The sequence below is a fragment of the Carlito syrichta genome, unplaced genomic scaffold (genome assembly GCF_000164805.1).
Source record: "Carlito syrichta isolate Samal-C Ts95f unplaced genomic scaffold, Tarsius_syrichta-2.0.1 Scaffold90631, whole genome shotgun sequence".
In the NCBI taxonomy this organism is placed as follows: domain Eukaryota; kingdom Metazoa; phylum Chordata; class Mammalia; order Primates; family Tarsiidae; genus Carlito; species Carlito syrichta.
Window position 1 is genome coordinate 212,660 of NW_007034727.1, and position 9,613 is coordinate 222,272.

At 35.9% G+C, this 9,613-nt stretch overlaps 1 pseudogene across 1 annotated transcript; it reads right to left on the reverse strand.

Annotated features, from left to right (window-relative positions):
- Positions 1-6,837: 6,837 nt before the first annotated feature.
- Positions 6,838-9,152, reverse strand: LOC103261359 (annotated as a pseudogene). The gene has a single exon (XR_504351.1). The product of XR_504351.1 is annotated as a deoxynucleotidyltransferase terminal-interacting protein 2 pseudogene (transcript).
- Positions 9,153-9,613: the final 461 nt, after the last annotated feature.

Here is a 9,613-nt window from a genome sequence, read left to right on the forward strand (position 1 = left end):
CCAGCTTCATTTACTTTGCTGCAAAGGATGTGATTTTGTTTTCTCATGGACACATGGTGTTCCATGGTATTCATGTACCACCTTTTCTTCATCCAGGCAACCAATGATAGGCACTTGGGTGGGTTACGTGTTTTTGCTGTTGTGAATGGTGCAACAAGAAGCATATGAGGACAGATGTCTTTTTGGTAGAGCAATTTATGTTCCTTTGGATATACACACAGTATTGGGATTCCTGGGTCAAATAAAAATATATTTACAAATTATGCATCCAACGAAGGATTAATCCAGAATCTATAAGGAACTCAAATGAATTGACGAGAATAAAAAAAATAGGATCTTAAAAAGTAGGCAAAGGACGTGAGCAGACATTTCTCAAAGGAAGACATACATACAAATGGCCAACAAACATAAGAAAAAATGCTCAGCATCACAAATTATCAGAGAAATGCACCTAAAAACCATAATGAGGTACCATCTCACACTAGTCAGAATCCCTGTTATTAAAAAGTCAAAAAATAGCAGATGTTTTCCCCAACAGTCTCTGTGAAAAACAATTTGGAGATTTCTCAAAGAACTAAGAATCTCCCACTCTTAACCACTCTTCATTTTTCAGATGGTGTCTCCTTCGTGAACATTAGATATAGATCTCTTCTCTAACCCTGATGGAATTCATTGAACCTTAAGTGAGCTACATATTGTAGAGTATATTGTTATTCTGTTGCATCTCCCTTACTTTATGAAGATTTGAGATCTTTAGGGAAAAAAAAGATCAATCTTTCCATGAAAGTTCCCAAGTGACATTTACATGGTACAGCACCACTGCCATTCCTAAAGGAAGTTTTCACTGACCTTTGGAAAAAAAATATTATAATGACATTACTAACTGTCCTACCACCAAAAGACTCTTTTACTATTAAATCACAGTAAAGAAAAGGTTAATTGTATTTATCTTATGCCTTATTTGGACAAATTTTAAAAGTTACCATATTTATGACTGTGTTCTGTGTTATGATTTTTTATTTTAATCTATATGATCCGATTGTTAATGACATCGCTCTTTTAGTAGCTACTTGGGTTTAAATCATACTCTTCATAGCATCTTACTATGAAGGTCTGAATAAGGCATCTGATTTTCCTGAACTTCAGTTTCATTGCATATAAAATATGAATAATATTATTTTATTGTAAAAATATAAAACTTAAGATATCTAAAATTTCTGGAAGAAAATAATAAAAGTAAATTAACTATTAATATCTTCATAGTTCGAGAACAAAATAATAATGTCCAACTCATGATGAAACAAAAGAGAAATGTGTGAATTGTATGTGTAGATACTGTGAAAATTAAATAATAGAAGATGAATTTGTCTACAACAGAATATACAAACATAAAATATATTTGCTACACAAAATATCCAAGGTTAGGGAATTAAAGTAATTTTCCCCTCACTCAGCTCTTTTTCTTACTTGCAGTCCAGATTGCCACAGTCTATGTCAAGTTCATATTCGGGTTTCTCCTGAATCAGAGCCTATGAACATAAACGACAAGTTAATAAACTCATTGAAATTTTACAAGATTATTTTATAAAGCGTTGAAGTGTCTTACTTAGGAAGCAGACAAGCAGTTAGCCTACCAGGATAATGTGGAAAATGGAGTACATGCTTAAAGACAGGATTTAAAGGGTCTTTTCCATGCTTCCAAACACTAGTCTGCTAGAATTCACTCCCAACCATCACGTTATGTTTCTATCTTTCTTCACATGAATTGAGGGAAAGGTCTAAGGTTAAAAAAAGAAAAAGAAGTCGCTGGATTCATGTTGTATACACATCCAATCTTTGTCATTTATAGTAACAGATTCAGGAGAACTATTTTGAGCAATCAGGAAGCAAGTGAGCAGGTGAAACAATGAAACACCTTGAAATCAAGGTTTTATTTAATGAGGACCCCTCGGGCTGGTAACAGAAGCAAGTCAGGTCTTTTTGCAAAGATTAGTCTCTTCCTGCCTGTGTTAACTTTACTTGGCAGCAGTTTGAGAGTTCTAATAATCCTAGGACTAATTAAAAGAGAGGAATACTGATAATCTGTGTAATTAATAATAATTAGGAATACATAGTGATAACAATATTTATGCCTCTAACTCTTTCCTTCCACAAATATTTGGATACATCAGGCTTAGAGAAGTGCCTAAAGTTCACATAAGTCCAAAGTTCAGAAAAAAATAAACTACTCATAAAAACACAAGATCATCCATTTTCGACTAAAATGTGAATACATGTGCATACTAAGAGCATCAAAACAGGACAAATTACATTTAATAAAAATCGGACTATCTTCCACAGCAATATTATAAAGGTAAATAATGCATTTTCTTATAAAACACAATCTATATTATGCATATATGTGTAGATAGTTACAGATATATGATTTTTAAATGTAATGCTTTTGGATGCCAAATTTGGTTTTTGTGTACATAGTATCCTATTCATTAACATATCAAAATCTACTAAGTCAATCGCCAACTGGTACACATGTGGGTGATTTTCAGACTTTTTTTTTAACTTTTAAATTTCTAATTTTAAAATTGTGGGTTGCAATTCAGGGTTAGGTATACAAATATTCATTGTGCAGTTACCCTTGTGGATGAGGTGTGCCCCTCTTTCCCCAGGCAGATTCCCACGACTTCCAATCCCACCTCCCTGTCCCCTACCCCTGCAGTTTCCCGCTACTGTCAAACCTTTTCTTTCTTTTTTTTTTTTTTTGAGTCAAAATCTCACTCTGTCACCCAGGCTGGAGAGCAGTGGCACGCTCATGACCACCACAGCCTCCACCTGCTGGGTTCAAGCAATTCTTCCGCCTCAACTTTCCAAGTAGCTGGAATCACAGGTGTGTGATTTTTTTGATTTATTGTGTAGACAAGTTCTCGCCATGTTGCTCAGACTGGTCTCAAACCCCTGAGCTCAAACAATCCTCTCTCCTCAACCTCCCAAAGTGCTGGAATTACAGGCTTGAGCCACCGTACCTGGCCCAGTCTGCTTTCGATGGGCAGCAATGGTTGGTTCCATGTTTTTGCTATTGTGAATAGTGCTGCAATAAATATGTGTGCACAGGTATCTCTTTTGTAGAATAATTTGAGATCCTCTGGGTATATTCCCAGAAGAATTGCTGGGTCGTATGGGAGGTTAATTTTTAGATCTTTTAGGAATCGCCACACTTTTTTACACAGAGGTTGTACTAGTTTACACTCCCACCAACTGTGTAGAAAAGCTCCCTTCCCCCCCCCGCCCCGCATCTTCTCCAGCATCTGTTATTTTTTGAGTTATTGATGATGACCATCCTGAATGGAGTTAGATGGTATCTCAGTGTGGTTTCAATTTGCATTTCTTTGATCACTAGTGAGGCTGAGTATAATAGTGCTACAATAAACAGGGGAGTGTAAATATCTCTTCGATATGCTGATTTTCTTTCTATTGGATATATACCCAGCAGTGGGATTGCTGGTTCATATGCTAATTCTATTTCCAGTTTTTGAGGAACCTCCATACTGATCTTGATAGTGACTGTACAAATTGACACTCTTGCCAACAGTGTGAGAGTTTCCCTTTCTTCACATGCTCACTAGTGCTCATTATAACTTGTGTTTTGTATAAAAGTCTTTTTAACTAGAGTAAGATAATATCTCATTGTAGTTTGACGTGCATTTGCCTAATGATTAGTAATGTTGTACATTTTTTTTTCATATACCTGTTGGCCATTTGTATGTCTACTTAAGTTTTTTTCCTTTTTTAATCAAACTATTTGAGTTTTTAAAAATTGTTTCGACTCCTTATATATTCTAGCTATGAATCTCCTGTCAGATGGGTGATTTTTCAAAAATTTTCTCCCATTCTGTTAGTCGTCTCTTTGCTTTGTTGATTGTTCCCTTTGTTTTGCCAAAACTTTTTAGCTTAGTGTAATTCTGTTTGTCCATTTTTTACCTCGGTTGCCTGTGTTTTTGTGGTCTGACTCAAGAAATCTTTGCCTAGGTTAATATATCCTGATGTGTTTCCCCAGTTTTGTTTTCTAGTAGTTTCACAAGGTCAGGTCGTAGATTTCAGCCTTTAATCCATTTTGATTTGATGATTGTATATAGCAAGAGACAGTAGTCTAGTTTCATTCTGATGCATACGGATATTTAGTTTTCCCCAGTATCATTTATTAAAGAAACAGTCCTTTCCCCAACGTATGTTCTTGGCAACTTTGTTGAAAATGAGTTGATTGTAAATGTGTAGGTCACTTTCTGAACTGTCTGTTCTGTTCCTTGGCCTATGTGTCTGTTCTTATGCCGTTACTATGCCATTTTTGGTTACTATACATTTGCAGTATAATTTGAAGTTAGGTCATGTGATTCCTCCAGTTTTCCTAATTTTGCTCAGGATGGGTTTGGTTAGTCCAGATCTTTTGTAGTTTTATATAGATTTTAGGATTGCTTTTTTGTATTTATGAGGGGGCACCCTGCAAAAACTGGAATCTATTTATTAAAAATTGTATATTAGCCGGGCTCGGTGGTTCAGCCTGTAATCCCACGCCTTTGGGAGGCTGAGGTGAGTGGATTGCCTGAGCCCGCGGGTTCGAGACCCGCCTGGGCAGCGAGACCTCATCTCTACAATAAATCAAAAAAATCAGCTGGGCGTGGTAGCGCATGCCTGTAATTCCGGCTACTCGGAAGGCTGAGGCGGAAGGATCGCCAGAGTCCAGCAGGTCGAGGCTGCGGTGGCCGGGAGCAGCCACTGCTCTCCAGTCTGGGTGACAGAGTGAGACTCCAACTCAAAAAAAAAAAAAATTGTCTATTTATTCTTACATGTTTATATTTCAGTCACCTTCAAAGTACTCTCCGCTTGATGCAACACACCTGTCAAGATGTTTTCTCCATTGCTCAAAACTGTTTTTTTTTAATTGACCAAATTTTTCTTTATTGTATGCTTGTAACAATTTTTATGGCCATCCTAAATTACTTTTTTCAGTTTCACATCATTTCTTTTTTTTATTACAAAGATGTGGGGTACAATTCAGGGTTTGGTATACAAACATTGATTATGCAGGTACCCTTGCTGATGAGGTCAAAACTTTTTTTGAACTTGTCAGTGTTGATGCTTTTTATCACTTCTGTCATTCTGGTTTCACCTCTTCCATATCAGCAAAACATTTCCCTTTGAGGACTTTATTTGTCGGGAGAAAAAAAGTTCTTGGGGTAGGATCCAGTGAATAGAAAGCGTGGAGCATGGCAGTCATAGCATTTTTGATCAAAAACTGATGAACACTCAGTGTGTCATGAACAAATGTGATCCCAAATTACCCATTATGGAATGGGCATATGCATTGAAACAATCCAAAGGAAAAAAAAAGATCACCGAAGCTGAACTCAGTCTCTTTCAACACAAACTGGTACACGGATGCCCTATTGATTCCTAAAACACTTAACTAGCAGAAGAAGACTGTACTACAATGGGTCCATACCCAAAAGATAACTCTGTTTTTCAGGAGGGTATACCCTCATATGGGAAGAACTCATCATTTGTTTGATAATAACCATTCTAACAGGTGTGAGGTAATGTCAGAATGGTTTTAATTTGGAATTCCCTAATAGAGATATTGAGAATTTTTTTTTAATTTATCAGCTGTTCATTTACATGTCTTCTTTTGAGAAATATCTTTTCAGGTTCTTTGCATATTTTTAAATCAGGCTGCTAGTTTTCTGGCTGTTGAACTGTTTGAATTCCTTATATCTTTTGAACTAGCCTGATATCTGATGTTACGGTTTGCAAATATTTTCTCCCAATCTGTTTCCTTTGTTATGCAGAAACTTTTTTTAGTTTCTTGTAATCACATTTATCTGTTTTTGTTTCACTTGCCCTTGCTTTTGAAGTTCTAAGAAAAAAATAAAAAATAAGAATAAATCACTGCCCAGTCCAATGTTGAAGAGCTTTATCCTACTTTACCCTATATTTTCTGCTACCATTTCTAAAGTTTCAGATCTTATGTATCAGTCTTTAATTCACTTAGATTTAAATTTTATATGTAGTGTTAAAATAGGATCCATTTACATTGTTCGTTATGTAGATTTCCCAACGCCATTTATCGAAGAGATTGCTCTTTTTTCATTGTGTCTTCTTACCCCCTTTGTCAAAAATCACTCAAATGTAAATACCTGGGTTCATTTCTGGGCTTTTAATAACATTTCAGTGGTTGACGTGTCTGTTTTTATGCCAGTTTCATGCTGTTCTGATTACAATAGCTTTATATTTTGAAATCAGGTAGTGTGATCCTTTCATTTTGTTCTTTTGCTCAAGATTGCTTTGTCTATTCTGCTTCTTTTGTGGTGCTAATCTAATTTTCAAATTATTTTTTCTATTTATGACAAATGACACTGACATTTTGATAAGCACTGTAATGAATCTGTAGACTAACTTTAGGTCATATGGACATTTTAATAGCGTATGTCTTCTAGTCAATGAAAATGGGGTATCTTCTTTTTAATTTGTGTCTTTTTCAATTTTATCCATCAGTGATTTATAGCTTTTAGTGTTGACATATTTGTTAAATTTATTCATAAATTATTTTATTTTTGAAACAATGGAAATAAGATTTTTTAAATCACATAGTTTGATATTAGCGTACAGAAGTATTACTGATTTTTGTATGTTAATTTTTTAACCTGCAACTTTACTAAGTGTGTTTGTTAGTTCTAATTTTTTCATGGTGGAGTCTTTAGGTTTTCTATACATATGTCATGCCATCAGCAAACAGAGATGATCTCACTTTCTCCTTTTCTTTTTTATTTTATTTATTTATTTATTTTGTTTTTTTAGTTTTCAAAACCTCTTTAGTAAGCAAAAGGGAGACAAAAGAATGTGGTTTTCTTGGTAAATCTTAATTGCAAAATTTCTTCTTCTTTCGGAACTTTTTTCCTGCTGCATTTGCTGCTTTTTCGGCCATGATCTCTAAGTACTTTCTTTGGTTATATCTTCTAGATACAGAATCAGCCAGTAGTTCTTCCATAATAGTTCTTTTCCTTTGCTTCTTGGGAATTTGTGAATGATAGAAATCAGCTGGATTGTCAACAACAGTTCTAATCTGTAAGTACTTGGGGAAGTCATCTCTATCATTTTTCTGGTAAAACCTTTCTGGGTCCATGTTTGCTCTCATCTTCAGTGCTTTGAGATGATTTTTCAGTTCATCTGTCAATTCTGGAGCTTTCATACCAAACCAGCCATCCCCTGATGTTTTTTGTCACTCTTTCTGCGCTTTTTCTGAAGTTGATACTTTGATTCCGTATATAGTGGGACACAGTGTTTTTTTTCAAAATCAGGTGTAATGATGGCCTTCTAGAGAACCCCATTTTGCTCTTTCTCCTTGATCTGTGTTAGGGTTCTCTTGTTACACTGTAGTTTGTCTACATTAAAATTAATATACAAACCACCCAACTTCTTGATATTCACATCAGGGTCTATGCTGCTGCTTGTTAACTTCAGAAGTTTAGACTTTGTGCTATTCAGTAAGTTATCTTCATCACTAAATTCGTCTTCACTTTTGTCATGGTCCCATGTTTCTTCACTTTTTTCATCTTCTTCCTCCTCTTCTATTTCTTCCTCAAGGGCAAACTCTCTTGCCTTGTCTTCCTCTTCCAAGTAAAAATTTTTATCAGTACTCAATCCAGGAGTTGTGTCAATTACAAACAATGTGTTGTCACATGACACACTTCCCACAGCTTCACTTAATGACTCTCTTTGTATTTTCAGTAAAACACACAGCGTTCTCTTCATTCTCACTGTTTTCAGATTGCTGGCTTTCATCACTGCTGAGGACAAATAAAACAGAATCACTTTTATCTTTAGCTGTACTGAGCTCAGATAAGTACAGTTTGGTATCACATTCAAAATCTGCATTCTTTTCAATGTTCATGTCTTCATTAACACCTATAATTGTGGATTCTTCATCATCCTCACTACCACCACAATCCCCAGACTTTGTCAAGTCACTTTTTATGGTGCTCTTTTTCTCTTCATTCCACCTGTCAACTTCCACAACTACAACTGTTTGAGCTAATGATTTCATTATAGCCTCCGAGTTCATTTTACAAGGCACTGATATGGCTTTGTTATTTGGGGGGGTTGAATGCCTCTGAGAAAGTAACTGCTGAAGGCAAGTGTCCTCAGGTTCAGAATGACTCTTCACCTGAGAACTCTTCTCATTAATTTATTTTCCCTCATCTATTATTTTGTTGGTATCTTCATTCAAATCTTTACAATTCTGTTTTATTTCTTTAAGAGATGAAACACTGGCCGGTTTGTCCTCTCTTACGGTAAAATGCTGACATTTTTGCCTTGTTAGTAATTTTTCTGAATTTCTGTGGAAGGAATCATCAAAGTCATTATGATAGAAATCTATCTTATTTATCTGAGAAAGAGATCTTGTTTGTAAATGAGAGGTTTGTCTGGCCTCTGAATTTCCTGGCACAATCTTACTATCTTTCTTCTTAGTCCATGCCTGTAATTTCTTCTGCATACTCCTGGTTGTTGTCCTAGTTGCAATTTCAGAGGATGAAATGTCCGAGTATGATGACTCAGCAACAGATACAGCTTCTGTATGTGAATTTTGGCTTGGATCCGTCAGAAATTTAGCCTGATTACTTTTGGTTCCCGTAGTTCTTTCTGGGGAGAAAACAATTCTAGAAATACCTGAAGCATGAGAGTCTGCCTCAGAGACGATTTCTTCAGACACATTTGTTGGAGTTATTTTTGATCTTTTCCTAACACTGGATACTGGAGGGCATGCAATTAAGACCTGCTTCTCCTAGTTACTCTTAAAATGGGATCCTGGTGCTCAGACACAGAACAATGTGTCTCTGCTTCAGAGGTTTCTCCATCACTAGATGATTCAGTCACCTCTGGTCGTGAGCCTGTAGTTCTGCTCTTCTTCCTGGTTTAGAAGTTTTAGGGACTGAATTTTGTTTCCCAGTGGTCTGTGATTCAGCATTGCTATGGTCATCCGATCCAGGTTTCCTCCTGCTTTCTGGAAGAGCTCGAACCCCTTTAGGAGAACTCTTCTGCTGGGAGCCGCCAGCCCACGTGGCTGGGGTGCTGACTTGCACGCGTGCGGACCTGGTGACCACCATCCTCCTTTTCTTTTTTAATGCTCTTTATTTCTTTTTATTGCTAATTGCTCTGGTTAGAACTTCCAGTACTAATAGAAGTAATGAACTTCTTTATCTATTTTGTTGAGAGTTTTTAATGATGAACAGATGTTGAATTTTTTCAAACAGCCTTTGTGTATATGAAGATGATTAAATAGTTTTTGTTCTTTATTTTGTTAACATAATTGATAAGATTTAATGATTTAAGTATGTTGAGCTATCCTTGTAGCATGGGGATAAATCCTACCTGATCATGATGCGTGAACTTTTCAATGTGCTGTTGAATGTAGTTTGTGAATATTTTGTTAAGGATTTCTGCATCTATGTTCATCAGAAATATTGACCTGTAGTGTTCTTTTCTTGTAATGTCTTTGACTTTAGTGTCAAGGGAATTCTGGTCTTATAAAATAAGTTTGGAAGTATTCTCTCTTTTTTCAGTTATT